Source organism: Montipora capricornis, chromosome 8 (genome assembly GCF_036669925.1).
Source record: "Montipora capricornis isolate CH-2021 chromosome 8, ASM3666992v2, whole genome shotgun sequence".
Classification (NCBI taxonomy): domain Eukaryota; kingdom Metazoa; phylum Cnidaria; class Anthozoa; order Scleractinia; family Acroporidae; genus Montipora; species Montipora capricornis.
Window position 1 is genome coordinate 21,015,884 of NC_090890.1, and position 27,500 is coordinate 21,043,383.

Below are 27,500 nucleotides of genomic sequence, written 5' to 3' on the forward strand. Positions count from 1 at the left end.
GAATATCTCGTGTTGTAGACTTCTATTTGACTCTACATTTTGTCGTTATATGACTTGTTTTACTTTGGTTTTCTGTGGGCATTGAGCTAATTAGCACGCGCGCTTGTAAAACTTGTCGTCACAATTCAAGCTTTAGCAAATGACATTCCATGGAATCGAATCGAGGAAAAGCTTTGTTTACTCGAGTCCCGGATGTTGAAAGGAATTTTTGAACGGGAAACATTAACTCTCTGCATTTTACCAATGCCATTGCCGGTGAAGGGTTAAAGAACCATCACAGAGGAAACAGTTATTTGCTCAGTTCAACTTGCCCGCTCAAAACACACAACAAGAACGGGCTTTCTTCCGTCTACGACCATACCACAGGCAAAAAACCGGGTCTCGTCCGATCCCCGTAGTCAAATCCTGTAGGGCGAGAGTAGTACTTCGACGGGAGACCGCTTGGGAATATCTCGTGTTGTAGACTTCTATTTGACTCTACATTTTGTCGTTATATGACTTGTTTTACTTTGGTTTTCTGTGGGCATTGAGCTAATTAGCACGCGCGCTTGTAAAACTTGTCGTCACAATTCAAGCTTTAGCAAATGACATTCCATGGAATCGAATCGAGGAAAAGCTTTGTTTACTCGAGTCCCGGATGTTGAAAGGAATTTTTGAACGGGAAACATTAACTCTCTGCATTTTACCAATGCCATTGCCGGTGAAGGGTTAAAAGAACCATCACAGAGGAAACAGTTATTTGCTCAGTTCAACTTGCCCGCTCAAAACACACAACAAGAACGGGCTTTCTTCCGTCTACGACCATACCACAGGCAAAAAACCGGGTCTCGTCCGATCCCCGTAGTCAAATCCTGTAGGGCGAGAGTAGTACTTCGACGGGAGACCGCTTGGGAATATCTCGTGTTGTAGACTTCTATTTGACTCTACATTTTGTCGTTATATGACTTGTTTTACTTTGGTTTTCTGTGGGCATTGAGCTAATTAGCACGCGCGCTTGTAAAACTTGTCGTCACAATTCAAGCTTTAGCAAATGACATTCCATGGAATCGAATCGAGGAAAAGCTTTGTTTACTCGAGTCCCGGATGTTGAAAGGAATTTTTGAACGGGAAACATTAACTCTCTGCATTTTACCAATGCCATTGCCGGTGAGGGTTAAAGAACCATCACAGAGGAAACAGTTATTTGCTCAGTTCAACTTGCCCGCTCAAAACACATAACAAGAACGGGCTTTCTTCCGTCTACGAGCATACCATAGGCAAAAACAGGGTCTCGTCCGATCCCCGCAGTCAAATCCTGTAGGGCGAGAGTAGTACTTCGACGGGAGACCGCTTGGGAATATCTCGTGTTGTAGACTTCTATTTGACTACATTTTGTCGTTATGACTTGTTTTACTTTGGTTTTCTGTGGGCATTGAGCTAATTAGCACGCGCGCTTGTAAAACTTGTCGTCACAATTCAAGCTTTAGCAAATGACATTCCATGGAATCGAATCGAGGAAAAGCTTTGTTTACTCGAGTCCCGGATGTTGAAAGGAATTTTTGAACGGGAAACATTAACTCTCTGCATTTTACCAATGCCATTGCCGGTGAATGGAAAAAGAACCATCACAGAGGAAACAGTTATTTGCTCAGTTCAACTTGCCCGCTCAAAACACACAACAAGAACGGGCTTTCTTCCGTCTACGACCATACCACAGGCAAAAAACCGGGTCTCGTCCGATCCCCGTAGTCAAATCCTGTAGGGCGAGAGTAGTACTTCGACGGGAGACCGCTTGGGAATATCTCGTGTTGTAGACTTCTATTTGACTCTACATTTTGTCGTTATATGACTTGTTTTACTTTGGTTTTCTGTGGGCATTGAGCTAATTAGCACGCGCGCTTGTAAAACTTGTCGTCACAATTCAAGCTTTAGCAAATGACATTCCATGGAATCGAATCGAGGAAAAGCTTTGTTTACTCGAGTCCCGGATGTTGAAAGGAATTTTTGAACGGGAAACATTAACTCTCTGCATTTTACCAATGCCATTGCCGGTGAAGGGTTAAAGAACCATCACAGAGGAAACAGTTATTTGCTCAGTTCAACTTGCCCGCTCAAAACACACAACAAGAACGGGCTTTCTTCCGTCTACGACCATACCACAGGCAAAAAACCGGGTCTCGTCCGATCCCCGTAGTCAAATCCTGTAGGGCGAGAGTAGTACTTCGACGGGAGACCGCTTGGGAATATCTCGTGTTGTAGACTTCTATTTGACTCTACATTTTGTCGTTATGACTTGTTTTACTTTGGTTTTCTGTGGGCATTGAGCTAATTAGCACGCGCGCTTGTAAAACTTGTCGTCACAATTCAAGCTTTAGCAAATGACATTCCATGGAATCGAATCGAGGAAAAGCTTTGTTTACTCGAGTCCCGGATGTTGAAAGGAATTTTTGAACGGGAAACATTAACTCTCTGCATTTTACCAATGCCATTGCCGGTGAAGGGTTAAAGAACCATCACAGAGGAAACAGTTATTTGCTCAGTTCAACTTGCCCGCTCAAAACACACAACAAGAACGGGCTTTCTTCCGTCTACGACCATACCACAGGCAAAAAACCGGGTCTCGTCCGATCCCCGTAGTCAAATCCTGTAGGGCGAGAGTAGTACTTCGACGGGAGACCGCTTGGGAATATCTCGTGTTGTAGACTTCTATTTGACTCTACATTTTGTCGTTATATGACTTGTTTTACTTTGGTTTTCTGTGGGCATTGAGCTAATTAGCACGCGCGCTTGTAAAACTTGTCGTCACAATTCAAGCTTTAGCAAATGACATTCCATGGAATCGAATCGAGGAAAAGCTTTGTTTACTCGAGTCCCGGATGTTGAAAGGAATTTTTGAACGGGAAACATTAACTCTCTGCATTTTACCAATGCCATTGCCGGTGAAGGGTTAAAGAACCATCACAGAGGAAACAGTTATTTGCTCAGTTCAACTTGCCCGCTCAAAACACACAACAAGAACGGGCTTTCTTCCGTCTACGACCATACCACAGGCAAAAAACCGGGTCTCGTCCGATCCCCGTAGTCAAATCCTGTAGGGCGAGAGTAGTACTTCGACGGGAGACCGCTTGGGAATATCTCGTGTTGTAGACTTCTATTTGACTCTACATTTTGTCGTTATATGACTTGTTTTACTTTGGTTTTCTGTGGGCATTGAGCTAATTAGCACGCGCGCTTGTAAAACTTGTCGTCACAATTCAAGCTTTAGCAAATGACATTCCATGGAATCGAATCGAGGAAAAGCTTTGTTTACTCGAGTCCCGGATGTTGAAAGGAATTTTTGAACGGGAAACATTAACTCTCTGCATTTTACCAATGCCATTGCCGGTGAAGGGTTAAAGAACCATCACAGAGGAAACAGTTATTTGCTCAGTTCAACTTGCCCGCTCAAAACACACAACAAGAACGGGCTTTCTTCCGTCTACGACCATACCACAGGCAAAAAACCGGGTCTCGTCCGATCCCCGTAGTCAAATCCTGTAGGGCGAGAGTAGTACTTCGACGGGAGACCGCTTGGGAATATCTCGTGTTGTAGACTTCTATTTGACTCTACATTTTGTCGTTATATGACTTGTTTTACTTTGGTTTTCTGTGGGCATTGAGCTAATTAGCACGCGCGCTTGTAAAACTTGTCGTCACAATTCAAGCTTTAGCAAATGACATTCCATGGAATCGAATCGAGGAAAAGCTTTGTTTACTCGAGTCCCGGATGTTGAAAGGAATTTTTGAACGGGAAACATTAACTCTCTGCATTTTACCAATGCCATTGCCGGTGAAGGGTTAAAGAACCATCACAGAGGAAACAGTTATTTGCTCAGTTCAACTTGCCCGCTCAAAACACACAACAAGAACGGGCTTTCTTCCGTCTACGACCATACCACAGGCAAAAAACCGGGTCTCGTCCGATCCCCGTAGTCAAATCCTGTAGGGCGAGAGTAGTACTTCGACGGGAGACCGCTTGGGAATATCTCGTGTTGTAGACTTCTATTTGACTCTACATTTTGTCGTTATATGACTTGTTTTACTTTGGTTTTCTGTGGGCATTGAGCTAATTAGCACGCGCGCTTGTAAAACTTGTCGTCACAATTCAAGCTTTAGCAAATGACATTCCATGGAATCGAATCGAGGAAAAGCTTTGTTTACTCGAGTCCCGGATGTTGAAAGGAATTTTTGAACGGGAAACATTAACTCTCTGCATTTTACCAATGCCATTGCCGGTGAAGGGTTAAAGAACCATCACAGAGGAAACAGTTATTTGCTCAGTTCAACTTGCCCGCTCAAAACACACAACAAGAACGGGCTTTCTTCCGTCTACGACCATACCACAGGCAAAAAACCGGGTCTCGTCCGATCCCCGTAGTCAAATCCTGTAGGGCGAGAGTAGTACTTCGACGGGAGACCGCTTGGGAATATCTCGTGTTGTAGACTTCTATTTGACTCTACATTTTGTCGTTATATGACTTGTTTTACTTTGGTTTTCTGTGGGCATTGAGCTAATTAGCACGCGCGCTTGTAAAACTTGTCGTCACAATTCAAGCTTTAGCAAATGACATTCCATGGAATCGAATCGAGGAAAAGCTTTGTTTACTCGAGTCCCGGATGTTGAAAGGAATTTTTGAACGGGAAACATTAACTCTCTGCATTTTACCAATGCCATTGCCGGTGAAGGGTTAAAGAACCATCACAGAGGAAACAGTTATTTGCTCAGTTCAACTTGCCCGCTCAAAACACACAACAAGAACGGGCTTTCTTCCGTCTACGACCATACCACAGGCAAAAAACCGGGTCTCGTCCGATCCCCGTAGTCAAATCCTGTAGGGCGAGAGTAGTACTTCGACGGGAGACCGCTTGGGAATATCTCGTGTTGTAGACTTCTATTTGACTCTACATTTTGTCGTTATATGACTTGTTTTACTTTGGTTTTCTGTGGGCATTGAGCTAATTAGCACGCGCGCTTGTAAAACTTGTCGTCACAATTCAAGCTTTAGCAAATGACATTCCATGGAATCGAATCGAGGAAAAGCTTTGTTTACTCGAGTCCCGGATGTTGAAAGGAATTTTTGAACGGGAAACATTAACTCTCTGCATTTTACCAATGCCATTGCCGGTGAAGGGTTAAAGAACCATCACAGAGGAAACAGTTATTTGCTCAGTTCAACTTGCCCGCTCAAAACACACAACAAGAACGGGCTTTCTTCCGTCTACGACCATACCACAGGCAAAAAACCGGGTCTCGTCCGATCCCCGTAGTCAAATCCTGTAGGGCGAGAGTAGTACTTCGACGGGAGACCGCTTGGGAATATCTCGTGTTGTAGACTTCTATTTGACTCTACATTTTGTCGTTATATGACTTGTTTTACTTTGGTTTTCTGTGGGCATTGAGCTAATTAGCACGCGCGCTTGTAAAACTTGTCGTCACAATTCAAGCTTTAGCAAATGACATTCCATGGAATCGAATCGAGGAAAAGCTTTGTTTACTCGAGTCCCGGATGTTGAAAGGAATTTTTGAACGGGAAACATTAACTCTCTGCATTTTACCAATGCCATTGCCGGTGAAGGGTTAAAGAACCATCACAGAGGAAACAGTTATTTGCTCAGTTCAACTTGCCCGCTCAAAACACACAACAAGAACGGGCTTTCTTCCGTCTACGACCATACCACAGGCAAAAAACCGGGTCTCGTCCGATCCCCGTAGTCAAATCCTGTAGGGCGAGAGTAGTACTTCGACGGGAGACCGCTTGGGAATATCTCGTGTTGTAGACTTCTATTTGACTCTACATTTTGTCGTTATATGACTTGTTTTACTTTGGTTTTCTGTGGGCATTGAGCTAATTAGCACGCGCGCTTGTAAAACTTGTCGTCACAATTCAAGCTTTAGCAAATGACATTCCATGGAATCGAATCGAGGAAAAGCTTGTTTACTCGAGTCCCGGATGTTGAAAGGAATTTTTGAACGGGAAACATTAACTCTCTGCATTTTACCAATGCCATTGCCGGTGAAGGGTTAAAGAACCATCACAGAGGAAACAGTTATTTGCTCAGTTCAACTTGCCCGCTCAAAACACACAACAAGAACGGGCTTTCTTTCCGTCTACGACCATACCACAGGCAAAAAACCGGGTCTCGTCCGATCCCCGTAGTCAAATCCTGTAGGGCGAGAGTAGTACTTCGACGGGAGACCGCTTGGGAATATCTCGTGTTGTAGACTTCTATTTGACTCTACATTTTGTCGTTATATGACTTGTTTTACTTTGGTTTTCTGTGGGCATTGAGCTAATTAGCACGCGCGCTTGTAAAACTTGTCGTCACAATTCAAGCTTTATCAAATGACATTCCATGGAATCGAATCGAGGAAAAGCTTTGTTTACTCGAGTCCCGGATGTTGAAAGGAATTTTTGAACGGGAAACATTAACTCTCTGCATTTTACCAATGCCATTGCCGGTGAAGGGTTAAAGAACCATCACAGAGGAAACAGTTATTTGCTCAGTTCAACTTGCCCGCTCAAAACACACAACAAGAACTGGCTTTCTTCCGTCTACGACCATACCAAAGGCTAAAAACCGGGTCTCGTCCGTTCCCCGTTGTAAAATCCTGTAGGGCGTGAGTAGTACTTCGACGGTAGACCGCTTGGGAATATCTGGTGTTGTAGACTTCTATTTGACTCTACATTTTGTCGTTATATTACTTGTTTTACTTTGGTTTTCTGTGGGCATTGAGCTAATTAGCAAGCGCGCTTGTAAAACGTGTCGTCACAATTAAAGCTTTAGGCAAATGACATTCCATGTAATCGAATCGAGGAAAAGCTTTGTTTACTCGGTCACGGATGTTGAAAGGAAGTTTTGAACGGGAAACATTAACTCTCTGCATTTTACCAATGCCATGCCGGTGAAGGGTTCAAGCACCATCACAGAGGAAACAGTTATTGCTCAGTTCAACTTGCCCGCTCAAACACACAACAAGAACGGGCTTTCTCCGTCTACGACCAGACCACAGGAAAAAAACCAGGTCTCGTTCCGATCCCCGTAGTCAAATCCTGTAGGGCGAGAGTAGTTACTTCGACGGCGAGACCGCTTGGGAATATCCTCGTGTTGTAGACTTCTATTTTGACTCTACATTGTTTCGTTATATGACTTGTTTTACTTTTGGTTTTCTGGTGGGCATTGAGCTAATTAGCACGCGCGCTTGTAAAACTTGTCGTCACAATTCAACCTTTAGCACATGACATGCCATTGAACCGACTCGCGGAAACGCTTTGTTTACTCGAGCCCCGGAAGTTTAAAGGAATCTTCGAACGGGAAACATTAACACTCTGCATTTTACCAACATTATTGCCGGTGAAGGGTGTAAAGAAACATCACAGAGGAAAACGTTATTTGCTCAGTTTCACTTGCCCGCTCAAACCACACAACAAGAACGGGCTTTCTTCCGTCTACGAACCATTCACAGGCAAAAAACCGGGTCTCGTCCGATCCCCTTAGTCAAATCCTGTAGGGCGATAGTCTACTTCGACGGGAAACCGCTTTGGAATATCTCGTGTTGTAACTTACTTTCTATTTGACTCTAACATTTTGTCGTTATATGACTTGTTTTACTTTTGGGTTTCTGTGGGCATTGAGCGAATTAGCACGCGCGCTTGTAAAACTTGTCGTCACAATTCAAGCTTTAGCAAATGACAGTCCATGGAATCGAATCGAGGAAAAGCTTTGTTTACTCGAGTCCCGGATGTTGAAAGGAATTTTTGAACGGGAAACATTAACTCTCTGCATTTTACCAATGCCATTGCCGGTGAAGGGTTAAAGAACCATCACAGAGGAAACAGTTATTTGCTCAGTTCAACTTGCCCGCTCAAAACACACAACAAGAACGGGCTTTCTTCCGTCTACGACCATACCACAGGCAAAAAACCGGGTCTCGTCCGATCCCCGTAGTCAAATCCTGTAGGGCGAGAGTAGTACTTCGACGGGAGACCGCTTGGGAATATCTCGTGTTGTAGACTTCTATTTGACTCTACATTTTGTCGTTATATGACTTGTTTTACTTTGGTTTTCTGTGGGCATTGAGCTAATTAGCACGCGCGCTTGTAAAACTTGTCGTCACAATTCAAGCTTTAGCAAATGACATTCCATGGAATCGAATCGAGGAAAAGCTTTGTTTACTCGAGTCCCGGATGTTGAAAGGAATTTTTGAACGGGAAACATTAACTCTCTGCATTTTACCAATGCCATTGCCGGTGAAGGGTTAAAGAACCATCACAGAGGAAACAGTTATTTGCTCAGTTCAACTTGCCCGCTCAAAACACACAACAAGAACGGGCTTTCTTCCGTCTACGACCATACCACAGGCAAAAAACCGGGTCTCGTCCGATCCCCGTAGTCAAATCCTGTAGGGCGAGAGTAGTACTTCGACGGGAGACCGCTTGGGAATATCTCGTGTTGTAGACTTCTATTTGACTCTACATTTTGTCGTTATATGACTTGTTTTACTTTGGTTTTCTGTGGGCATTGAGCTAATTAGCACGCGCGCTTGTAAAACTTGTCGTCACAATTCAAGCTTTAGCAAATGACATTCCATGGAATCGAATCGAGGAAAAGCTTTGTTTACTCGAGTCCCGGATGTTGAAAGGAATTTTTGAACGGGAAACATTAACTCTCTGCATTTTACCAATGCCATTGCCGGTGAAGGGTTAAAGAACCATCACAGAGGAAACAGTTATTTGCTCAGTTCAACTTGCCCGCTCAAAACACACAACAAGAACGGGCTTTCTTCCGTCTACGACCATACCACAGGCAAAAAACCGGGTCTCGTCCGATCCCCGTAGTCAAATCCTGTAGGGCGAGAGTAGTACTTCGACGGGAGACCGCTTGGGAATATCTCGTGTTGTAGACTTCTATTTGACTCTACATTTTGTCGTTATATGACTTGTTTTACTTTGGTTTTCTGTGGGCATTGAGCTAATTAGCACGCGCGCTTGTAAAACTTGTCGTCACAATTCAAGCTTTAGCAAATGACATTCCATGGAATCGAATCGAGGAAAAGCTTTGTTTACTCGAGTCCCGGATGTTGAAAGGAATTTTTGAACGGGAAACATTAACTCTCTGCATTTTACCAATGCCATTGCCGGTGAAGGGTTAAAGAACCATCACAGAGGAAACAGTTATTTGCTCAGTTCAACTTGCCCGCTCAAAACACACAACAAGAACGGGCTTTCTTCCGTCTACGACCATACCACAGGCAAAAAACCGGGTCTCGTCCGATCCCCGTAGTCAAATCCTGTAGGGCGAGAGTAGTACTTCGACGGGAGACCGCTTGGGAATATCTCGTGTTGTAGACTTCTATTTGACTCTACATTTTGTCGTTATATGACTTGTTTTACTTTGGTTTTCTGTGGGCATTGAGCTAATTAGCACGCGCGCTTGTAAAACTTGTCGTCACAATTCAAGCTTTAGCAAATGACATTCCATGGAATCGAATCGAGGAAAAGCTTTGTTTACTCGAGTCCCGGATGTTGAAAGGAATTTTTGAACGGGAAACATTAACTCTCTGCATTTTACCAATGCCATTGCCGGTGAAGGGTTAAAGAACCATCACAGAGGAAACAGTTATTTGCTCAGTTCAACTTGCCCGCTCAAAACACACAACAAGAACGGGCTTTCTTCCGTCTACGACCATACCACAGGCAAAAAACCGGGTCTCGTCCGATCCCCGTAGTCAAATCCTGTAGGGCGAGAGTAGTACTTCGACGGGAGACCGCTTGGGAATATCTCGTGTTGTAGACTTCTATTTGACTCTACATTTTGTCGTTATATGACTTGTTTTACTTTGGTTTTCTGTGGGCATTGAGCTAATTAGCACGCGCGCTTGTAAAACTTGTCGTCACAATTCAAGCTTTAGCAAATGACATTCCATGGAATCGAATCGAGGAAAAGCTTTGTTTACTCGAGTCCCGGATGTTGAAAGGAATTTTTGAACGGGAAACATTAACTCTCTGCATTTTACCAATGCCATTGCCGGTGAAGGGTTAAAGAACCATCACAGAGGAAACAGTTATTTGCTCAGTTCAACTTGCCCGCTCAAAACACACAACAAGAACGGGCTTTCTTCCGTCTACGACCATACCACAGGCAAAAAACCGGGTCTCGTCCGATCCCCGTAGTCAAATCCTGTAGGGCGAGAGTAGTACTTCGACGGGAGACCGCTTGGGAATATCTCGTGTTGTAGACTTCTATTTGACTCTACATTTTGTCGTTATATGACTTGTTTTACTTTGGTTTTCTGTGGGCATTGAGCTAATTAGCACGCGCGCTTGTAAAACTTGTCGTCACAATTCAAGCTTTAGCAAATGACATTCCATGGAATCGAATCGAGGAAAAGCTTTGTTTACTCGAGTCCCGGATGTTGAAAGGAATTTTTGAACGGGAAACATTAACTCTCTGCATTTTACCAATGCCATTGCCGGTGAAGGGTTAAAGAACCATCACAGAGGAAACAGTTATTTGCTCAGTTCAACTTGCCCGCTCAAAACACACAACAAGAACGGGCTTTCTTCCGTCTACGACCATACCACAGGCAAAAAACCGGGTCTCGTCCGATCCCCGTAGTCAAATCCTGTAGGGCGAGAGTAGTACTTCGACGGGAGACCGCTTGGGAATATCTCGTGTTGTAGACTTCTATTTGACTCTACATTTTGTCGTTATATGACTTGTTTTACTTTGGTTTTCTGTGGGCATTGAGCTAATTAGCACGCGCGCTTGTAAAACTTGTCGTCACAATTCAAGCTTTAGCAAATGACATTCCATGGAATCGAATCGAGGAAAAGCTTTGTTTACTCGAGTCCCGGATGTTGAAAGGAATTTTTGAACGGGAAACATTAACTCTCTGCATTTTACCAATGCCATTGCCGGTGAAGGGTTAAAGAACCATCACAGAGGAAACAGTTATTTGCTCAGTTCAACTTGCCCGCTCAAAACACACAACAAGAACGGGCTTTCTTCCGTCTACGACCATACCACAGGCAAAAAACCGGGTCTCGTCCGATCCCCGTAGTCAAATCCTGTAGGGCGAGAGTAGTACTTCGACGGGAGACCGCTTGGGAATATCTCGTGTTGTAGACTTCTATTTGACTCTACATTTTGTCGTTATATGACTTGTTTTACTTTGGTTTTCTGTGGGCATTGAGCTAATTAGCACGCGCGCTTGTAAAACTTGTCGTCACAATTCAAGCTTTAGCAAATGACATTCCATGGAATCGAATCGAGGAAAAGCTTTGTTTACTCGAGTCCCGGATGTTGAAAGGAATTTTTGAACGGGAAACATTAACTCTCTGCATTTTACCAATGCCATTGCCGGTGAAGGGTTAAAGAACCATCACAGAGGAAACAGTTATTTGCTCAGTTCAACTTGCCCGCTCAAAACACACAACAAGAACGGGCTTTCTTCCGTCTACGACCATACCACAGGCAAAAAACCGGGTCTCGTCCGATCCCCGTAGTCAAATCCTGTAGGGCGAGAGTAGTACTTCGACGGGAGACCGCTTGGGAATATCTCGTGTTGTAGACTTCTATTTGACTCTACATTTTGTCGTTATATGACTTGTTTTACTTTGGTTTTCTGTGGGCATTGAGCTAATTAGCACGCGCGCTTGTAAAACTTGTCGTCACAATTCAAGCTTTAGCAAATGACATTCCATGGAATCGAATCGAGGAAAAGCTTTGTTTACTCGAGTCCCGGATGTTGAAAGGAATTTTTGAACGGGAAACATTAACTCTCTGCATTTTACCAATGCCATTGCCGGTGAAGGGTTAAAGAACCATCACAGAGGAAACAGTTATTTGCTCAGTTCAACTTGCCCGCTCAAAACACACAACAAGAACGGGCTTTCTTCCGTCTACGACCATACCACAGGCAAAAAACCGGGTCTCGTCCGATCCCCGTAGTCAAATCCTGTAGGGCGAGAGTAGTACTTCGACGGGAGACCGCTTGGGAATATCTCGTGTTGTAGACTTCTATTTGACTCTACATTTTGTCGTTATATGACTTGTTTTACTTTGGTTTTCTGTGGGCATTGAGCTAATTAGCACGCGCGCTTGTAAAACTTGTCGTCACAATTCAAGCTTTAGCAAATGACATTCCATGGAATCGAATCGAGGAAAAGCTTTGTTTACTCGAGTCCCGGATGTTGAAAGGAATTTTTGAACGGGAAACATTAACTCTCTGCATTTTACCAATGCCATTGCCGGTGAAGGGTTAAAGAACCATCACAGAGGAAACAGTTATTTGCTCAGTTCAACTTGCCCGCTCAAAACACACAACAAGAACGGGCTTTCTTCCGTCTACGACCATACCACAGGCAAAAAACCGGGTCTCGTCCGATCCCCGTAGTCAAATCCTGTAGGGCGAGAGTAGTACTTCGACGGGAGACCGCTTGGGAATATCTCGTGTTGTAGACTTCTATTTGACTCTACATTTTGTCGTTATATGACTTGTTTTACTTTGGTTTTCTGTGGGCATTGAGCTAATTAGCACGCGCGCTTGTAAAACTTGTCGTCACAATTCAAGCTTTAGCAAATGACATTCCATGGAATCGAATCGAGGAAAAGCTTTGTTTACTCGAGTCCCGGATGTTGAAAGGAATTTTTGAACGGGAAACATTAACTCTCTGCATTTTACCAATGCCATTGCCGGTGAAGGGTTAAAGAACCATCACAGAGGAAACAGTTATTTGCTCAGTTCAACTTGCCCGCTCAAAACACACAACAAGAACGGGCTTTCTTCCGTCTACGACCATACCACAGGCAAAAAACCGGGTCTCGTCCGATCCCCGTAGTCAAATCCTGTAGGGCGAGAGTAGTACTTCGACGGGAGACCGCTTGGGAATATCTCGTGTTGTAGACTTCTATTTGACTCTACATTTTGTCGTTATATGACTTGTTTTACTTTGGTTTTCTGTGGGCATTGAGCTAATTAGCACGCGCGCTTGTAAAACTTGTCGTCACAATTCAAGCTTTAGCAAATGACATTCCATGGAATCGAATCGAGGAAAAGCTTTGTTTACTCGAGTCCCGGATGTTGAAAGGAATTTTTGAACGGGAAACATTAACTCTCTGCATTTTACCAATGCCATTGCCGGTGAAGGGTTAAAGAACCATCACAGAGGAAACAGTTATTTGCTCAGTTCAACTTGCCCGCTCAAAACACACAACAAGAACGGGCTTTCTTCCGTCTACGACCATACCACAGGCAAAAAACCGGGTCTCGTCCGATCCCCGTAGTCAAATCCTGTAGGGCGAGAGTAGTACTTCGACGGGAGACCGCTTGGGAATATCTCGTGTTGTAGACTTCTATTTGACTCTACATTTTGTCGTTATATGACTTGTTTTACTTTGGTTTTCTGTGGGCATTGAGCTAATTAGCACGCGCGCTTGTAAAACTTGTCGTCACAATTCAAGCTTTAGCAAATGACATTCCATGGAATCGAATCGAGGAAAAGCTTTGTTTACTCGAGTCCCGGATGTTGAAAGGAATTTTTGAACGGGAAACATTAACTCTCTGCATTTTACCAATGCCATTGCCGGTGAAGGGTTAAAGAACCATCACAGAGGAAACAGTTATTTGCTCAGTTCAACTTGCCCGCTCAAAACACACAACAAGAACGGGCTTTCTTCCGTCTACGACCATACCACAGGCAAAAAACCGGGTCTCGTCCGATCCCCGTAGTCAAATCCTGTAGGGCGAGAGTAGTACTTCGACGGGAGACCGCTTGGGAATATCTCGTGTTGTAGACTTCTATTTGACTCTACATTTTGTCGTTATATGACTTGTTTTACTTTGGTTTTCTGTGGGCATTGAGCTAATTAGCACGCGCGCTTGTAAAACTTGTCGTCACAATTCAAGCTTTAGCAAATGACATTCCATGGAATCGAATCGAGGAAAAGCTTTGTTTACTCGAGTCCCGGATGTTGAAAGGAATTTTTGAACGGGAAACATTAACTCTCTGCATTTTACCAATGCCATTGCCGGTGAAGGGTTAAAGAACCATCACAGAGGAAACAGTTATTTGCTCAGTTCAACTTGCCCGCTCAAAACACACAACAAGAACGGGCTTTCTTCCGTCTACGACCATACCACAGGCAAAAAACCGGGTCTCGTCCGATCCCCGTAGTCAAATCCTGTAGGGCGAGAGTAGTACTTCGACGGGAGACCGCTTGGGAATATCTCGTGTTGTAGACTTCTATTTGACTCTACATTTTGTCGTTATATGACTTGTTTTACTTTGGTTTTCTGTGGGCATTGAGCTAATTAGCACGCGCGCTTGTAAAACTTGTCGTCACAATTCAAGCTTTAGCAAATGACATTCCATGGAATCGAATCGAGGAAAAGCTTTGTTTACTCGAGTCCCGGATGTTGAAAGGAATTTTTGAACGGGAAACATTAACTCTCTGCATTTTACCAATGCCATTGCCGGTGAAGGGTTAAAGAACCATCACAGAGGAAACAGTTATTTGCTCAGTTCAACTTGCCCGCTCAAAACACACAACAAGAACGGGCTTTCTTCCGTCTACGACCATACCACAGGCAAAAAACCGGGTCTCGTCCGATCCCCGTAGTCAAATCCTGTAGGGCGAGAGTAGTACTTCGACGGGAGACCGCTTGGGAATATCTCGTGTTGTAGACTTCTATTTGACTCTACATTTTGTCGTTATATGACTTGTTTTACTTTGGTTTTCTGTGGGCATTGAGCTAATTAGCACGCGCGCTTGTAAAACTTGTCGTCACAATTCAAGCTTTAGCAAATGACATTCCATGGAATCGAATCGAGGAAAAGCTTTGTTTACTCGAGTCCCGGATGTTGAAAGGAATTTTTGAACGGGAAACATTAACTCTCTGCATTTTACCAATGCCATTGCCGGTGAAGGGTTAAAGAACCATCACAGAGGAAACAGTTATTTGCTCAGTTCAACTTGCCCGCTCAAAACACACAACAAGAACGGGCTTTCTTCCGTCTACGACCATACCACAGGCAAAAAACCGGGTCTCGTCCGATCCCCGTAGTCAAATCCTGTAGGGCGAGAGTAGTACTTCGACGGGAGACCGCTTGGGAATATCTCGTGTTGTAGACTTCTATTTGACTCTACATTTTGTCGTTATATGACTTGTTTTACTTTGGTTTTCTGTGGGCATTGAGCTAATTAGCACGCGCGCTTGTAAAACTTGTCGTCACAATTCAAGCTTTAGCAAATGACATTCCATGGAATCGAATCGAGGAAAAGCTTTGTTTACTCGAGTCCCGGATGTTGAAAGGAATTTTTGAACGGGAAACATTAACTCTCTGCATTTTACCAATGCCATTGCCGGTGAAGGGTTAAAGAACCATCACAGAGGAAACAGTTATTTGCTCAGTTCAACTTGCCCGCTCAAAACACACAACAAGAACGGGCTTTCTTCCGTCTACGACCATACCACAGGCAAAAAACCGGGTCTCGTCCGATCCCCGTAGTCAAATCCTGTAGGGCGAGAGTAGTACTTCGACGGGAGACCGCTTGGGAATATCTCGTGTTGTAGACTTCTATTTGACTCTACATTTTGTCGTTATATGACTTGTTTTACTTTGGTTTTCTGTGGGCATTGAGCTAATTAGCACGCGCGCTTGTAAAACTTGTCGTCACAATTCAAGCTTTAGCAAATGACATTCCATGGAATCGAATCGAGGAAAAGCTTTGTTTACTCGAGTCCCGGATGTTGAAAGGAATTTTTGAACGGGAAACATTAACTCTCTGCATTTTACCAATGCCATTGCCGGTGAAGGGTTAAAGAACCATCACAGAGGAAACAGTTATTTGCTCAGTTCAACTTGCCCGCTCAAAACACACAACAAGAACGGGCTTTCTTCCGTCTACGACCATACCACAGGCAAAAAACCGGGTCTCGTCCGATCCCCGTAGTCAAATCCTGTAGGGCGAGAGTAGTACTTCGACGGGAGACCGCTTGGGAATATCTCGTGTTGTAGACTTCTATTTGACTCTACATTTTGTCGTTATATGACTTGTTTTACTTTGGTTTTCTGTGGGCATTGAGCTAATTAGCACGCGCGCTTGTAAAACTTGTCGTCACAATTCAAGCTTTAGCAAATGACATTCCATGGAATCGAATCGAGGAAAAGCTTTGTTTACTCGAGTCCCGGATGTTGAAAGGAATTTTTGAACGGGAAACATTAACTCTCTGCATTTTACCAATGCCATTGCCGGTGAAGGGTTAAAGAACCATCACAGAGGAAACAGTTATTTGCTCAGTTCAACTTGCCCGCTCAAAACACACAACAAGAACGGGCTTTCTTCCGTCTACGACCATACCACAGGCAAAAAACCGGGTCTCGTCCGATCCCCGTAGTCAAATCCTGTAGGGCGAGAGTAGTACTTCGACGGGAGACCGCTTGGGAATATCTCGTGTTGTAGACTTCTATTTGACTCTACATTTTGTCGTTATATGACTTGTTTTACTTTGGTTTTCTGTGGGCATTGAGCTAATTAGCACGCGCGCTTGTAAAACTTGTCGTCACAATTCAAGCTTTAGCAAATGACATTCCATGGAATCGAATCGAGGAAAAGCTTTGTTTACTCGAGTCCCGGATGTTGAAAGGAATTTTTGAACGGGAAACATTAACTCTCTGCATTTTACCAATGCCATTGCCGGTGAAGGGTTAAAGAACCATCACAGAGGAAACAGTTATTTGCTCAGTTCAACTTGCCCGCTCAAAACACACAACAAGAACGGGCTTTCTTCCGTCTACGACCATACCACAGGCAAAAAACCGGGTCTCGTCCGATCCCCGTAGTCAAATCCTGTAGGGCGAGAGTAGTACTTCGACGGGAGACCGCTTGGGAATATCTCGTGTTGTAGACTTCTATTTGACTCTACATTTTGTCGTTATATGACTTGTTTTACTTTGGTTTTCTGTGGGCATTGAGCTAATTAGCACGCGCGCTTGTAAAACTTGTCGTCACAATTCAAGCTTTAGCAAATGACATTCCATGGAATCGAATCGAGGAAAAGCTTTGTTTACTCGAGTCCCGGATGTTGAAAGGAATTTTTGAACGGGAAACATTAACTCTCTGCATTTTACCAATGCCATTGCCGGTGAAGGGTTAAAGAACCATCACAGAGGAAACAGTTATTTGCTCAGTTCAACTTGCCCGCTCAAAACACACAACAAGAACGGGCTTTCTTCCGTCTACGACCATACCACAGGCAAAAAACCGGGTCTCGTCCGATCCCCGTAGTCAAATCCTGTAGGGCGAGAGTAGTACTTCGACGGGAGACCGCTTGGGAATATCTCGTGTTGTAGACTTCTATTTGACTCTACATTTTGTCGTTATATGACTTGTTTTACTTTGGTTTTCTGTGGGCATTGAGCTAATTAGCACGCGCGCTTGTAAAACTTGTCGTCACAATTCAAGCTTTAGCAAATGACATTCCATGGAATCGAATCGAGGAAAAGCTTTGTTTACTCGAGTCCCGGATGTTGAAAGGAATTTTTGAACGGGAAACATTAACTCTCTGCATTTTACCAATGCCATTGCCGGTGAAGGGTTAAAGAACCATCACAGAGGAAACAGTTATTTGCTCAGTTCAACTTGCCCGCTCAAAACACACAACAAGAACGGGCTTTCTTCCGTCTACGACCATACCACAGGCAAAAAACCGGGTCTCGTCCGATCCCCGTAGTCAAATCCTGTAGGGCGAGAGTAGTACTTCGACGGGAGACCGCTTGGGAATATCTCGTGTTGTAGACTTCTATTTGACTCTACATTTTGTCGTTATATGACTTGTTTTACTTTGGTTTTCTGTGGGCATTGAGCTAATTAGCACGCGCGCTTGTAAAACTTGTCGTCACAATTCAAGCTTTAGCAAATGACATTCCATGGAATCGAATCGAGGAAAAGCTTTGTTTACTCGAGTCCCGGATGTTGAAAGGAATTTTTGAACGGGAAACATTAACTCTCTGCATTTTACCAATGCCATTGCCGGTGAAGGGTTAAAGAACCATCACAGAGGAAACAGTTATTTGCTCAGTTCAACTTGCCCGCTCAAAACACACAACAAGAACGGGCTTTCTTCCGTCTACGACCATACCACAGGCAAAAAACCGGGTCTCGTCCGATCCCCGTAGTCAAATCCTGTAGGGCGAGAGTAGTACTTCGACGGGAGACCGCTTGGGAATATCTCGTGTTGTAGACTTCTATTTGACTCTACATTTTGTCGTTATATGACTTGTTTTACTTTGGTTTTCTGTGGGCATTGAGCTAATTAGCACGCGCGCTTGTAAAACTTGTCGTCACAATTCAAGCTTTAGCAAATGACATTCCATGGAATCGAATCGAGGAAAAGCTTTGTTTACTCGAGTCCCGGATGTTGAAAGGAATTTTTGAACGGGAAACATTAACTCTCTGCATTTTACCAATGCCATTGCCGGTGAAGGGTTAAAGAACCATCACAGAGGAAACAGTTATTTGCTCAGTTCAACTTGCCCGCTCAAAACACACAACAAGAACGGGCTTTCTTCCGTCTACGACCATACCACAGGCAAAAAACCGGGTCTCGTCCGATCCCCGTAGTCAAATCCTGTAGGGCGAGAGTAGTACTTCGACGGGAGACCGCTTGGGAATATCTCGTGTTGTAGACTTCTATTTGACTCTACATTTTGTCGTTATATGACTTGTTTTACTTTGGTTTTCTGTGGGCATTGAGCTAATTAGCACGCGCGCTTGTAAAACTTGTCGTCACAATTCAAGCTTTAGCAAATGACATTCCATGGAATCGAATCGAGGAAAAGCTTTGTTTACTCGAGTCCCGGATGTTGAAAGGAATTTTTGAACGGGAAACATTAACTCTCTGCATTTTACCAATGCCATTGCCGGTGAAGGGTTAAAGAACCATCACAGAGGAAACAGTTATTTGCTCAGTTCAACTTGCCCGCTCAAAACACACAACAAGAACGGGCTTTCTTCCGTCTACGACCATACCACAGGCAAAAAACCGGGTCTCGTCCGATCCCCGTAGTCAAATCCTGTAGGGCGAGAGTAGTACTTCGACGGGAGACCGCTTGGGAATATCTCGTGTTGTAGACTTCTATTTGACTCTACATTTTGTCGTTATATGACTTGTTTTACTTTGGTTTTCTGTGGGCATTGAGCTAATTAGCACGCGCGCTTGTAAAACTTGTCGTCACAATTCAAGCTTTAGCAAATGACATTCCATGGAATCGAATCGAGGAAAAGCTTTGTTTACTCGAGTCCCGGATGTTGAAAGGAATTTTTGAACGGGAAACATTAACTCTCTGCATTTTACCAATGCCATTGCCGGTGAAGGGTTAAAGAACCATCACAGAGGAAACAGTTATTTGCTCAGTTCAACTTGCCCGCTCAAAACACACAACAAGAACGGGCTTTCTTCCGTCTACGACCATACCACAGGCAAAAAACCGGGTCTCGTCCGATCCCCGTAGTCAAATCCTGTAGGGCGAGAGTAGTACTTCGACGGGAGACCGCTTGGGAATATCTCGTGTTGTAGACTTCTATTTGACTCTACATTTTGTCGTTATATGACTTGTTTTTAACTTTGGTTTTCTGTGGGCGTTGAGCTAATTAGCCACGCGCCCGCCTTGTAAAACTGTGTCGTCACACTTCAAAGCTTTAGAAAATGACATTCCTGGAATCGAATCGAGGAAAAGCCTTTTGATTTACATCGAGTCCGCGGATGTTGTAAGGAATTTTTTGAAACGGGAAACATTAACTCTCTGCAGTTTACCAATGCCATTGCCGGTGAAGGGTTAAAGAACCATCACAGAGGAAAGCCGTTTATTTGCTCAGTTCAACTTGCCGCGCTCAAAACACTCACAAGAACGGGCTTTCTTCCGTCTAACGACCCATACCACACGCAAAAAACCCGGTCTCGTCCCGATCCCCGTAGTCAAAATCCTGTAGGGCGAGAGTATACTTCTTTTTTCGACAGTAGACCGCTTGGGAATTTCTCGTGTTGTAGACTTAGATATGACTTTCCTTTTTGTCGTTATATGACTTGTTTTAATTTGTTTTGCTGTGGGCATTGAGGCCTAAGTTAGCACGTCGCGCTTGTAAACACTTGTCGTCACAATTCAAGCTTTAGAACATGACATTCCATGTGAATCGCACGCGAGGAAAAGCTTTGTTTACTCGAGTCCCGGATGTTGAAAGGAATTTTTGAACGGGAAACATTAAACTCTCCTGCCAGTTTACCAATGCCAGTGGCCGGTGAAGGGTTTAAAGAACCATCACAGAGGAAACAGTTATTTGCATCAGCTTCCAACTTGCCCGCTCAAACAAAAAACACCACTAACAAGAACGGGCTTTCTTTTCGTCTACGACCATACACACAGGCAAAAAACCGGGTCTCGTCCGAAGCCCCGTAGTCAAATCCTGGTAGGGCGAGAGTAGTACTTCGACGGGAGACCGCTTGGGAATATCTCGTGTTGTAGACTTCTATTTGACTCTACAGTTTGTCGTTATATGACTTGTTTTACTTTGGTTTTCTGTGGGCATTGAGCTAATTAGCACGCGCGCTTGTAAAACTTGTCGTCACAATTCAAGCTTTAGCAAATGACATTCCATGGAATCGAAATCGAGGAAAAGCTTTGTTTACTCGAGTCCCGGATGTTGAAAGGAATTTTTGAACGGGAAACATTAACTCTCTGCATTTTACCAATGCCATTGCCGGTGAAGGGTTAAAGAACCATCACAGAGGAAACAGTTATTTGCTCAGTTCAACTTGCCCGCTCAAAACACACAACAAGAACGGGCTTTCTTCCGTCTACGACCATACCACAGGCAAAAAACCGGGTCTCGTCCGATCCCCGTAGTCAAATCCTGTAGGGCGAGAGTAGTACTTCGACGGGAGACCGCTTGGGAATATCTCGTGTTGTAGACTTCTATTTGACTCTACATTTTGTCGTTATATGACTTGTTTTACTTTGGTTTTCTGTGGGCATTGAGCTAATTAGCACGCGCGCTTGTAAAACTTGTCGTCACAATTCAAGCTTTAGAAAATGACATTCCATGGAATCGAATCGAGGAAAAAGCTTTGTTTACTCGAGTCCCGGATGTTGAAAGGAATTTTTGAACGGGAAACATTAACTCTCTGCATTTTACCAATGCCATTGCCGGTGAAGGGTTAAAGAACCATCACAGAGGAAACAGTTATTTGCTCAGTTCAACTTGCCCGCTCAAAACACACAACAAGAACGGGCTTTCTTCCGTCTACGACCATACCACAGGCAAAAAACCGGGTCTCGTCCGATCCCCGTAGTCAAATCCTGTAGGGCGAGAGTAGTACTTCGACGGGAGACCGCTTGGGAATATCTCGTGTTGTAGACTTCTATTTGACTCTACATTTTGTCGTTATATGACTTGTTTTACTTTGGTTTTCTGTGGGCATTGAGCTAATTAGCACGCGCGCTTGTAAAACTTGTCGTCACAATTCAAGCTTTAGAAAATGACATTCCATGGAATCGAATCGAGGAAAAGCTTTGTTTACTCGAGTCCCGGATGTTGAAAGGAATTTTTGAACGGGAAACATTAACTCTCTGCATTTTACCAATGCCATTGCCGGTGAAGGGTTAAAGAACCATCACAGAGGAAACAGTTATTTGCTCAGTTCAACTTGCCCGCTCAAAACACACAACAAGAACGGGCTTTCTTCCGTCTACGACCATACCACAGGCAAAAAACCGGGTCTCGTCCGATCCCCGTAGTCAAATCCTGTAGGGCGAGAGTAGTACTTCGACGGGAGACCGCTTGGGAATATCTCGTGTTGTAGACTTCTATTTGACTCTACATTTTGTCGTTATATGACTTGTTTTACTTTGGTTTTCTGTGGGCATTGAGCTAATTAGCACGCGCGCTTGTAAAACTTGTCGTCACAATTCAAGCTTTAGAAATGACATTCCATGGAATCGAATCGAGGAAAAGCTTTGTTTACTCGAGTCCCGGATGTTGAAAGGAATTTTTGAACGGGAAACATTAACTCTCTGCATTTTACCAATGCCATTGCCGGTGAAGGGTTAAAGAACCATCACAGAGGAAACAGTTATTTGCTCAGTTCAACTTGCCCGCTCAAAACACACAACAAGAACGGGCTTTCTTCCGTCTACGACCATACCACAGGCAAAAAACCGGGTCTCGTCCGATCCCCGTAGTCAAATCCTGTAGGGCGAGAGTAGTACTTCGACGGGAGACCGCTTGGGAATATCTCGTGTTGTAGACTTCTATTTGACTCTACATTTTGTCGTTATATGACTTGTTTTACTTTGGTTTTCTGTGGGCATTGAGCTAATTAGCACGCGCGCTTGTAAAACTTGTCGTCACAATTCAAGCTTTAGAAAATGACATTCCATGGAATCGAATCGAGGAAAAGCTTTGTTTACTCGAGTCCCGGATGTTGAAAGGAATTTTTGAACGGGAAACATTAACTCTCTGCATTTTACCAATGCCATTGCCGGTGAAGGGTTAAAGAACCATCACAGAGGAAACAGTTATTTGCTCAGTTCAACTTGCCCGCTCAAAACACACAACAAGAACGGGCTTTCTTCCGTCTACGACCATACCACAGGCAAAAAACCGGGTCTCGTCCGATCCCCGTAGTCAAATCCTGTAGGGCGAGAGTAGTACTTCGACGGGAGACCGCTTGGGAATATCTCGTGTTGTAGACTTCTATTTGACTCTACATTTTGTCGTTATATGACTTGTTTTACTTTGGTTTTCTGTGGGCATTGAGCTAATTAGCACGCGCGCTTGTAAAACTTGTCGTCACAATTCAAGCTTTAGAAAATGACATTCCATGGAATCGAATCGAGGAAAAGCTTTGTTTACTCGAGTCCCGGATGTTGAAAGGAATTTTTGAACGGGAAACATTAACTCTCTGCATTTTACCAATGCCATTGCCGGTGAAGGGTTAAAGAACCATCACAGAGGAAACAGTTATTTGCTCAGTTCAACTTGCCCGCTCAAAACACACAACAAGAACGGGCTTTCTTCCGTCTACGACCATACCACAGGCAAAAAACCGGGTCTCGTCCGATTCCCGTAGTCAAATCCTGTAGGGCGAGAGTAGTACTTCGACGGGAGACCGCTTGGGAATATCTCGTGTTGTAGACTTCTATTTGACTCTACATTTTGTCGTTATATGACTTGTTTTACTTTGGTTTTCTGTGGGCATTGAGCTAATTAGCACGCGCGCTTGTAAAACTTGTCGTCACAATTCAAGCTTTAGAAAATGACATTCCATGGAATCGAATCGAGGAAAAGCTTTGTTTACTCGAGTCCCGGATGTTGAAAGGAATTTTTGAACGGGAAACATTAACTCTCTGCATTTTACCAATGCCATTGCCGGTGAAGGGTTAAAGAACCATCACAGAGGAAACAGTTATTTGCTCAGTTCAACTTGCCCGCTCAAAACACACAACAAGAACGGGCTTTCTTCCGTCTACGACCATACCACAGGCAAAAAACCGGGTCTCGTCCGATCCCCGTAGTCAAATCCTGTAGGGCGAGAGTAGTACTTCGACGGGAGACCGCTTGGGAATATCTCGTGTTGTAGACTTCTATTTGACTCTACATTTTGTCGTTATATGACTTGTTTTACTTTGGTTTTCTGTGGGCATTGAGCTAATTAGCACGCGCGCTTGTAAAACTTGTCGTCACAATTCAAGCTTTAGAAAATGACATTCCATGGAATCGAATCGAGGAAAAGCTTTGTTTACTCGAGTCCCGGATGTTGAAAGGAATTTTTGAACGGGAAACATTAACTCTCTGCATTTTACCAATGCCATTGCCGGTGAAGGGTTAAAGAACCATCACAGAGGAAACAGTTATTTGCTCAGTTCAACTTGCCCGCTCAAAACACACAACAAGAACGGGCTTTCTTCCGTCTACGACCATACCACAGGCAAAAAACCGGGTCTCGTCCGATCCCCGTAGTCAAATCCTGTAGGGCGAGAGTAGTACTTCGACGGGAGACCGCTTGGGAATATCTCGTGTTGTAGACTTCTATTTGACTCTACATTTTGTCGTTATATGACTTGTTTTACTTTGGTTTTCTGTGGGCATTGAGCTAATTAGCACGCGCGCTTGTAAAACTTGTCGTCACAATTCAAGCTTTAGAAAATGACATTCCATGGAATCGAATCGAGGAAAAGCTTTGTTTACTCGAGTCCCGGATGTTGAAAGGAATTTTTGAACGGGAAACATTAACTCTCTGCATTTTACCAATGCCATTGCCGGTGAAGGGTTAAAGAACCATCACAGAGGAAACAGTTATTTGCTCAGTTCAACTTGCCCGCTCAAAACACACAACAAGAACGGGCTTTCTTCCGTCTACGACCATACCACAGGCAAAAAACCGGGTGTCGTCCGATTCCCGTAGTCAAATCCTGTAGGGCGAGAGTAGTACTTCGACGGGAGACCGCTTGGGAATATCTCGTGTTGTAGACTTCTATTTGACTCTACATTTTGTCGTTATATGACTTGTTTTACTTTGGTTTTCTGTGGGCATTGAGCTAATTAGCACGCGCGCTTGTAAAACTTGTCGTCACAATTCAAGCTTTAGAAAATGACATTCCATGGAATCGAATCGAGGAAAAGCTTTGTTTACTCGAGTCCCGGATGTTGAAAGGAATTTTTGAACGGGAAACATTAACTCTCTGCATTTTACCAATGCCATTGCCGGTGAAGGGTTAAAGAACCATCACAGAGGAAACAGTTATTTGCTCAGTTCAACTTGCCCGCTCAAAACACACAACAAGAACGGGCTTTCTTCCGTCTACGACCATACCACAGGCAAAAAACCGGGTCTCGTCCGATCCCCGTAGTCAAATCCTGTAGGGCGAGAGTAGTACTTCGACGGGAGACCGCTTGGGAATATCTCGTGTTGTAGACTTCTATTTGACTCTACATTTTGTCGTTATATGACTTGTTTTACTTTGGTTTTCTGTGGGCATTGAGCTAATTAGCACGCGCGCTTGTAAAACTTGTCGTCACAATTCAAGCTTTAGAAAATGACATTCCATGGAATCGAATCGAGGAAAAGCTTTGTTTACTCGAGTCCCGGATGTTGAAAGGAATTTTTGAACGGGAAACATTAACTCTCTGCATTTTACCAATGCCATTGCCGGTGAAGGGTTAAAGAACCATCACAGAGGAAACAGTTATTTGCTCAGTTCAACTTGCCCGCTCAAAACACACAACAAGAACGGGCTTTCTTCCGTCTACGACCATACCACAGGCAAAAAACCGGGTCTCGTCCGATCCCCGTAGTCAAATCCTGTAGGGCGAGAGTAGTACTTCGACGGGAGACCGCTTGGGAATATCTCGTGTTGTAGACTTCTATTTGACTCTACATTTTGTCGTTATATGACTTGTTTTACTTTGGTTTTCTGTGGGCATTGAGCTAATTAGCACGCGCGCTTGTAAAACTTGTCGTCACAATTCAAGCTTTAGAAAATGACATTCCATGGAATCGAATCGAGGAAAAGCTTTGTTTACTCGAGTCCCGGATGTTGAAAGGAATTTTTGAACGGGAAACATTAACTCTCTGCATTTTACCAATGCCATTGCCGGTGAAGGGTTAAAGAACCATCACAGAGGAAACAGTTATTTGCTCAGTTCAACTTGCCCGCTCAAAACACACAACAAGAACGGGCTTTCTTCCGTCTACGACCATACCACAGGCAAAAAACCGGGTCTCGTCCGATCCCCGTAGTCAAATCCTGTAGGGCGAGAGTAGTACTTCGACGGGAGACCGCTTGGGAATATCTCGTGTTGTAGACTTCTATTTGACTCTACATTTTGTCGTTATATGACTTGTTTTACTTTGGTTTTCTGTGGGCATTGAGCTAATTAGCACGCGCGCTTGTAAAACTTGTCGTCACAATTCAAGCTTTAGAAAATGACATTCCATGGAATCGAATCGAGGAAAAGCTTTGTTTACTCGAGTCCCGGATGTTGAAAGGAATTTTTGAACGGGAAACATTAACTCTCTGCATTTTACCAATGCCATTGCCGGTGAAGGGTTAAAGAACCATCACAGAGGAAACAGTTATTTGCTCAGTTCAACTTGCCCGCTCAAAACACACAACAAGAACGGGCTTTCTTCCGTCTACGACCATACCACAGGCAAAAAACCGGGTCTCGTCCGATCCCCGTAGTCAAATCCTGTAGGGCGAGAGTAGTACTTCGACGGGAGACCGCTTGGGAATATCTCGTGTTGTAGACTTCTATTTGACTCTACATTTTGTCGTTATATGACTTGTTTTACTTTGGTTTTCTGTGGGCATTGAGCTAATTAGCACGCGCGCTTGTAAAACTTGTCGTCACAATTCAAGCTTTAGAAAATGACATTCCATGGAATCGAATCGAGGAAAAGCTTTGTTTACTCGAGTCCCGGATGTTGAAAGGAATTTTTGAACGGGAAACATTAACTCTCTGCATTTTACCAATGCCATTGCCGGTGAAGGGTTAAAGAACCATCACAGAGGAAACAGTTATTTGCTCAGTTCAACTTGCCCGCTCAAAAAACACACAACAAGAACGGGCTTTCTTCCGTCTACGACCATACCACAGGCAAAAAACCGGGTCTCGTCCGATCCCCGTAGTCAAATCCTGTAGGGCGAGAGTAGTACTTCGACGGGAGACCGCTTGGGAATATCTCGTGTTGTAGACTTCTATTTGACTCTACATTTTGTCGTTATATGACTTGTTTTACTTTGGTTTTCTGTGGGCATTGAGCTAATTAGCACGCGCGCTTGTAAAACTTGTCGTCACAATTCAAGCTTTAGAAAATGACATTCCATGGAATCGAATCGAGGAAAAGCTTTGTTTACTCGAGTCCCGGATGTTGAAAGGAATTTTTGAACGGGAAACATTAACTCTCTGCATTTTACCAATGCCATTGCCGGTGAAGGGTTAAAGAACCATCACAGAGGAAACAGTTATTTGCTCAGTTCAACTTGCCCGCTCAAAACACACAACAAGAACGGGCTTTCTTCCGTCTACGACCATACCACAGGCAAAAAACCGGGTCTCGTCCGATCCCCGTAGTCAAATCCTGTAGGGCGAGAGTAGTACTTCGACGGGAGACCGCTTGGGAATATCTCGTGTTGTAGACTTCTATTTGACTCTACATTTTGTCGTTATATGACTTGTTTTACTTTGGTTTTCTGTGGGCATTGAGCTAATTAGCACGCGCGCTTGTAAAACTTGTCGTCACAATTCAAGCTTTAGAAAATGACATTCCATGGAATCGAATCGAGGAAAAGCTTTGTTTACTCGAGTCCCGGATGTTGAAAGGAATTTTTGAACGGGAAACATTAACTCTCTGCATTTTACCAATGCCATTGCCGGTGAAGGGTTAAAGAACCATCACAGAGGAAACAGTTATTTGC

The 27,500-nt window shown here is 43.9% G+C and overlaps 54 non-coding genes and 5 pseudogenes across 54 annotated transcripts; all 59 read left to right on the forward strand.

Annotated features, from left to right (window-relative positions):
• The first annotated feature begins 347 nt into the window (after positions 1 to 347).
• Positions 348 to 466, forward strand: LOC138014756 (5S ribosomal RNA). The gene has a single exon (XR_011125436.1). It is a non-coding gene; the product is annotated as a 5S ribosomal RNA (ribosomal RNA).
• Positions 467 to 793: 327 nt separating this feature from the next.
• On the forward strand, positions 794 to 912 carry LOC138014757 (5S ribosomal RNA). Its single transcript, XR_011125437.1, has one exon. It is a non-coding gene; the product is annotated as a 5S ribosomal RNA (ribosomal RNA).
• A 325-nt stretch (positions 913 to 1,237) lies between these two features.
• LOC138014710 (5S ribosomal RNA) lies at positions 1,238 to 1,355 on the forward strand (annotated as a pseudogene).
• A 322-nt stretch (positions 1,356 to 1,677) lies between these two features.
• LOC138014758 (5S ribosomal RNA) lies at positions 1,678 to 1,796 on the forward strand. The gene has a single exon (XR_011125438.1). It is a non-coding gene; the product is annotated as a 5S ribosomal RNA (ribosomal RNA).
• A 326-nt stretch (positions 1,797 to 2,122) lies between these two features.
• LOC138014760 (5S ribosomal RNA) lies at positions 2,123 to 2,241 on the forward strand. The gene has a single exon (XR_011125440.1). It is a non-coding gene; the product is annotated as a 5S ribosomal RNA (ribosomal RNA).
• A 324-nt stretch (positions 2,242 to 2,565) lies between these two features.
• LOC138014762 (5S ribosomal RNA) lies at positions 2,566 to 2,684 on the forward strand. Its single transcript, XR_011125441.1, has one exon. It is a non-coding gene; the product is annotated as a 5S ribosomal RNA (ribosomal RNA).
• Positions 2,685 to 3,010: 326 nt separating this feature from the next.
• On the forward strand, positions 3,011 to 3,129 carry LOC138014763 (5S ribosomal RNA). The gene has a single exon (XR_011125442.1). It is a non-coding gene; the product is annotated as a 5S ribosomal RNA (ribosomal RNA).
• A 326-nt stretch (positions 3,130 to 3,455) lies between these two features.
• LOC138014764 (5S ribosomal RNA) lies at positions 3,456 to 3,574 on the forward strand. Its single transcript, XR_011125443.1, has one exon. It is a non-coding gene; the product is annotated as a 5S ribosomal RNA (ribosomal RNA).
• Positions 3,575 to 3,900: 326 nt separating this feature from the next.
• LOC138014765 (5S ribosomal RNA) lies at positions 3,901 to 4,019 on the forward strand. Its single transcript, XR_011125444.1, has one exon. It is a non-coding gene; the product is annotated as a 5S ribosomal RNA (ribosomal RNA).
• A 326-nt stretch (positions 4,020 to 4,345) lies between these two features.
• Positions 4,346 to 4,464, forward strand: LOC138014647 (5S ribosomal RNA). The gene has a single exon (XR_011125348.1). It is a non-coding gene; the product is annotated as a 5S ribosomal RNA (ribosomal RNA).
• Positions 4,465 to 4,790: 326 nt separating this feature from the next.
• Positions 4,791 to 4,909, forward strand: LOC138014648 (5S ribosomal RNA). Its single transcript, XR_011125349.1, has one exon. It is a non-coding gene; the product is annotated as a 5S ribosomal RNA (ribosomal RNA).
• A 326-nt stretch (positions 4,910 to 5,235) lies between these two features.
• Positions 5,236 to 5,354, forward strand: LOC138014649 (5S ribosomal RNA). Its single transcript, XR_011125350.1, has one exon. It is a non-coding gene; the product is annotated as a 5S ribosomal RNA (ribosomal RNA).
• Positions 5,355 to 5,680: 326 nt separating this feature from the next.
• LOC138014650 (5S ribosomal RNA) lies at positions 5,681 to 5,799 on the forward strand. The gene has a single exon (XR_011125351.1). It is a non-coding gene; the product is annotated as a 5S ribosomal RNA (ribosomal RNA).
• Positions 5,800 to 6,125: 326 nt separating this feature from the next.
• On the forward strand, positions 6,126 to 6,244 carry LOC138014651 (5S ribosomal RNA). Its single transcript, XR_011125352.1, has one exon. It is a non-coding gene; the product is annotated as a 5S ribosomal RNA (ribosomal RNA).
• Positions 6,245 to 6,570: 326 nt separating this feature from the next.
• LOC138014713 (5S ribosomal RNA) lies at positions 6,571 to 6,689 on the forward strand (annotated as a pseudogene).
• Positions 6,690 to 7,011: 322 nt separating this feature from the next.
• On the forward strand, positions 7,012 to 7,134 carry LOC138014718 (5S ribosomal RNA; annotated as a pseudogene).
• Positions 7,135 to 7,914: 780 nt separating this feature from the next.
• Positions 7,915 to 8,033, forward strand: LOC138014653 (5S ribosomal RNA). The gene has a single exon (XR_011125354.1). It is a non-coding gene; the product is annotated as a 5S ribosomal RNA (ribosomal RNA).
• Positions 8,034 to 8,359: 326 nt separating this feature from the next.
• LOC138014654 (5S ribosomal RNA) lies at positions 8,360 to 8,478 on the forward strand. Its single transcript, XR_011125355.1, has one exon. It is a non-coding gene; the product is annotated as a 5S ribosomal RNA (ribosomal RNA).
• Positions 8,479 to 8,804: 326 nt separating this feature from the next.
• On the forward strand, positions 8,805 to 8,923 carry LOC138014655 (5S ribosomal RNA). Its single transcript, XR_011125356.1, has one exon. It is a non-coding gene; the product is annotated as a 5S ribosomal RNA (ribosomal RNA).
• Positions 8,924 to 9,249: 326 nt separating this feature from the next.
• On the forward strand, positions 9,250 to 9,368 carry LOC138014656 (5S ribosomal RNA). Its single transcript, XR_011125357.1, has one exon. It is a non-coding gene; the product is annotated as a 5S ribosomal RNA (ribosomal RNA).
• A 326-nt stretch (positions 9,369 to 9,694) lies between these two features.
• Positions 9,695 to 9,813, forward strand: LOC138014657 (5S ribosomal RNA). Its single transcript, XR_011125358.1, has one exon. It is a non-coding gene; the product is annotated as a 5S ribosomal RNA (ribosomal RNA).
• Positions 9,814 to 10,139: 326 nt separating this feature from the next.
• Positions 10,140 to 10,258, forward strand: LOC138014658 (5S ribosomal RNA). Its single transcript, XR_011125359.1, has one exon. It is a non-coding gene; the product is annotated as a 5S ribosomal RNA (ribosomal RNA).
• Positions 10,259 to 10,584: 326 nt separating this feature from the next.
• Positions 10,585 to 10,703, forward strand: LOC138014659 (5S ribosomal RNA). Its single transcript, XR_011125360.1, has one exon. It is a non-coding gene; the product is annotated as a 5S ribosomal RNA (ribosomal RNA).
• A 326-nt stretch (positions 10,704 to 11,029) lies between these two features.
• On the forward strand, positions 11,030 to 11,148 carry LOC138014660 (5S ribosomal RNA). Its single transcript, XR_011125361.1, has one exon. It is a non-coding gene; the product is annotated as a 5S ribosomal RNA (ribosomal RNA).
• A 326-nt stretch (positions 11,149 to 11,474) lies between these two features.
• On the forward strand, positions 11,475 to 11,593 carry LOC138014661 (5S ribosomal RNA). The gene has a single exon (XR_011125362.1). It is a non-coding gene; the product is annotated as a 5S ribosomal RNA (ribosomal RNA).
• A 326-nt stretch (positions 11,594 to 11,919) lies between these two features.
• Positions 11,920 to 12,038, forward strand: LOC138014662 (5S ribosomal RNA). Its single transcript, XR_011125363.1, has one exon. It is a non-coding gene; the product is annotated as a 5S ribosomal RNA (ribosomal RNA).
• A 326-nt stretch (positions 12,039 to 12,364) lies between these two features.
• Positions 12,365 to 12,483, forward strand: LOC138014664 (5S ribosomal RNA). The gene has a single exon (XR_011125365.1). It is a non-coding gene; the product is annotated as a 5S ribosomal RNA (ribosomal RNA).
• A 326-nt stretch (positions 12,484 to 12,809) lies between these two features.
• Positions 12,810 to 12,928, forward strand: LOC138014665 (5S ribosomal RNA). The gene has a single exon (XR_011125366.1). It is a non-coding gene; the product is annotated as a 5S ribosomal RNA (ribosomal RNA).
• Positions 12,929 to 13,254: 326 nt separating this feature from the next.
• Positions 13,255 to 13,373, forward strand: LOC138014666 (5S ribosomal RNA). The gene has a single exon (XR_011125367.1). It is a non-coding gene; the product is annotated as a 5S ribosomal RNA (ribosomal RNA).
• A 326-nt stretch (positions 13,374 to 13,699) lies between these two features.
• On the forward strand, positions 13,700 to 13,818 carry LOC138014667 (5S ribosomal RNA). Its single transcript, XR_011125368.1, has one exon. It is a non-coding gene; the product is annotated as a 5S ribosomal RNA (ribosomal RNA).
• Positions 13,819 to 14,144: 326 nt separating this feature from the next.
• LOC138014668 (5S ribosomal RNA) lies at positions 14,145 to 14,263 on the forward strand. The gene has a single exon (XR_011125369.1). It is a non-coding gene; the product is annotated as a 5S ribosomal RNA (ribosomal RNA).
• A 326-nt stretch (positions 14,264 to 14,589) lies between these two features.
• LOC138014669 (5S ribosomal RNA) lies at positions 14,590 to 14,708 on the forward strand. Its single transcript, XR_011125370.1, has one exon. It is a non-coding gene; the product is annotated as a 5S ribosomal RNA (ribosomal RNA).
• Positions 14,709 to 15,034: 326 nt separating this feature from the next.
• On the forward strand, positions 15,035 to 15,153 carry LOC138014670 (5S ribosomal RNA). The gene has a single exon (XR_011125371.1). It is a non-coding gene; the product is annotated as a 5S ribosomal RNA (ribosomal RNA).
• Positions 15,154 to 15,479: 326 nt separating this feature from the next.
• LOC138014671 (5S ribosomal RNA) lies at positions 15,480 to 15,598 on the forward strand. Its single transcript, XR_011125372.1, has one exon. It is a non-coding gene; the product is annotated as a 5S ribosomal RNA (ribosomal RNA).
• A 326-nt stretch (positions 15,599 to 15,924) lies between these two features.
• On the forward strand, positions 15,925 to 16,043 carry LOC138014672 (5S ribosomal RNA). Its single transcript, XR_011125373.1, has one exon. It is a non-coding gene; the product is annotated as a 5S ribosomal RNA (ribosomal RNA).
• Positions 16,044 to 16,369: 326 nt separating this feature from the next.
• Positions 16,370 to 16,488, forward strand: LOC138014673 (5S ribosomal RNA). Its single transcript, XR_011125374.1, has one exon. It is a non-coding gene; the product is annotated as a 5S ribosomal RNA (ribosomal RNA).
• Positions 16,489 to 16,814: 326 nt separating this feature from the next.
• Positions 16,815 to 16,933, forward strand: LOC138014675 (5S ribosomal RNA). Its single transcript, XR_011125376.1, has one exon. It is a non-coding gene; the product is annotated as a 5S ribosomal RNA (ribosomal RNA).
• A 326-nt stretch (positions 16,934 to 17,259) lies between these two features.
• On the forward strand, positions 17,260 to 17,378 carry LOC138014677 (5S ribosomal RNA). Its single transcript, XR_011125377.1, has one exon. It is a non-coding gene; the product is annotated as a 5S ribosomal RNA (ribosomal RNA).
• A 326-nt stretch (positions 17,379 to 17,704) lies between these two features.
• Positions 17,705 to 17,823, forward strand: LOC138014678 (5S ribosomal RNA). Its single transcript, XR_011125378.1, has one exon. It is a non-coding gene; the product is annotated as a 5S ribosomal RNA (ribosomal RNA).
• Positions 17,824 to 18,149: 326 nt separating this feature from the next.
• Positions 18,150 to 18,268, forward strand: LOC138014679 (5S ribosomal RNA). The gene has a single exon (XR_011125379.1). It is a non-coding gene; the product is annotated as a 5S ribosomal RNA (ribosomal RNA).
• Positions 18,269 to 18,594: 326 nt separating this feature from the next.
• Positions 18,595 to 18,713, forward strand: LOC138014680 (5S ribosomal RNA). The gene has a single exon (XR_011125380.1). It is a non-coding gene; the product is annotated as a 5S ribosomal RNA (ribosomal RNA).
• A 326-nt stretch (positions 18,714 to 19,039) lies between these two features.
• LOC138014681 (5S ribosomal RNA) lies at positions 19,040 to 19,158 on the forward strand. Its single transcript, XR_011125381.1, has one exon. It is a non-coding gene; the product is annotated as a 5S ribosomal RNA (ribosomal RNA).
• Positions 19,159 to 19,484: 326 nt separating this feature from the next.
• LOC138014682 (5S ribosomal RNA) lies at positions 19,485 to 19,603 on the forward strand. Its single transcript, XR_011125382.1, has one exon. It is a non-coding gene; the product is annotated as a 5S ribosomal RNA (ribosomal RNA).
• Positions 19,604 to 20,424: 821 nt separating this feature from the next.
• LOC138014712 (5S ribosomal RNA) lies at positions 20,425 to 20,546 on the forward strand (annotated as a pseudogene).
• A 327-nt stretch (positions 20,547 to 20,873) lies between these two features.
• LOC138014683 (5S ribosomal RNA) lies at positions 20,874 to 20,992 on the forward strand. Its single transcript, XR_011125383.1, has one exon. It is a non-coding gene; the product is annotated as a 5S ribosomal RNA (ribosomal RNA).
• A 327-nt stretch (positions 20,993 to 21,319) lies between these two features.
• On the forward strand, positions 21,320 to 21,438 carry LOC138014684 (5S ribosomal RNA). The gene has a single exon (XR_011125384.1). It is a non-coding gene; the product is annotated as a 5S ribosomal RNA (ribosomal RNA).
• A 326-nt stretch (positions 21,439 to 21,764) lies between these two features.
• LOC138014685 (5S ribosomal RNA) lies at positions 21,765 to 21,883 on the forward strand. The gene has a single exon (XR_011125385.1). It is a non-coding gene; the product is annotated as a 5S ribosomal RNA (ribosomal RNA).
• A 325-nt stretch (positions 21,884 to 22,208) lies between these two features.
• Positions 22,209 to 22,327, forward strand: LOC138014687 (5S ribosomal RNA). The gene has a single exon (XR_011125387.1). It is a non-coding gene; the product is annotated as a 5S ribosomal RNA (ribosomal RNA).
• A 326-nt stretch (positions 22,328 to 22,653) lies between these two features.
• Positions 22,654 to 22,772, forward strand: LOC138014688 (5S ribosomal RNA). Its single transcript, XR_011125388.1, has one exon. It is a non-coding gene; the product is annotated as a 5S ribosomal RNA (ribosomal RNA).
• Positions 22,773 to 23,098: 326 nt separating this feature from the next.
• LOC138014701 (5S ribosomal RNA) lies at positions 23,099 to 23,217 on the forward strand. Its single transcript, XR_011125400.1, has one exon. It is a non-coding gene; the product is annotated as a 5S ribosomal RNA (ribosomal RNA).
• A 326-nt stretch (positions 23,218 to 23,543) lies between these two features.
• Positions 23,544 to 23,662, forward strand: LOC138014689 (5S ribosomal RNA). The gene has a single exon (XR_011125389.1). It is a non-coding gene; the product is annotated as a 5S ribosomal RNA (ribosomal RNA).
• A 326-nt stretch (positions 23,663 to 23,988) lies between these two features.
• On the forward strand, positions 23,989 to 24,107 carry LOC138014690 (5S ribosomal RNA). Its single transcript, XR_011125390.1, has one exon. It is a non-coding gene; the product is annotated as a 5S ribosomal RNA (ribosomal RNA).
• A 326-nt stretch (positions 24,108 to 24,433) lies between these two features.
• LOC138014707 (5S ribosomal RNA) lies at positions 24,434 to 24,552 on the forward strand (annotated as a pseudogene).
• A 326-nt stretch (positions 24,553 to 24,878) lies between these two features.
• Positions 24,879 to 24,997, forward strand: LOC138014691 (5S ribosomal RNA). Its single transcript, XR_011125391.1, has one exon. It is a non-coding gene; the product is annotated as a 5S ribosomal RNA (ribosomal RNA).
• A 326-nt stretch (positions 24,998 to 25,323) lies between these two features.
• LOC138014693 (5S ribosomal RNA) lies at positions 25,324 to 25,442 on the forward strand. The gene has a single exon (XR_011125392.1). It is a non-coding gene; the product is annotated as a 5S ribosomal RNA (ribosomal RNA).
• Positions 25,443 to 25,768: 326 nt separating this feature from the next.
• LOC138014694 (5S ribosomal RNA) lies at positions 25,769 to 25,887 on the forward strand. Its single transcript, XR_011125393.1, has one exon. It is a non-coding gene; the product is annotated as a 5S ribosomal RNA (ribosomal RNA).
• Positions 25,888 to 26,213: 326 nt separating this feature from the next.
• On the forward strand, positions 26,214 to 26,332 carry LOC138014695 (5S ribosomal RNA). The gene has a single exon (XR_011125394.1). It is a non-coding gene; the product is annotated as a 5S ribosomal RNA (ribosomal RNA).
• A 328-nt stretch (positions 26,333 to 26,660) lies between these two features.
• LOC138014696 (5S ribosomal RNA) lies at positions 26,661 to 26,779 on the forward strand. Its single transcript, XR_011125395.1, has one exon. It is a non-coding gene; the product is annotated as a 5S ribosomal RNA (ribosomal RNA).
• A 326-nt stretch (positions 26,780 to 27,105) lies between these two features.
• On the forward strand, positions 27,106 to 27,224 carry LOC138014697 (5S ribosomal RNA). Its single transcript, XR_011125396.1, has one exon. It is a non-coding gene; the product is annotated as a 5S ribosomal RNA (ribosomal RNA).
• Positions 27,225 to 27,500: the final 276 nt, after the last annotated feature.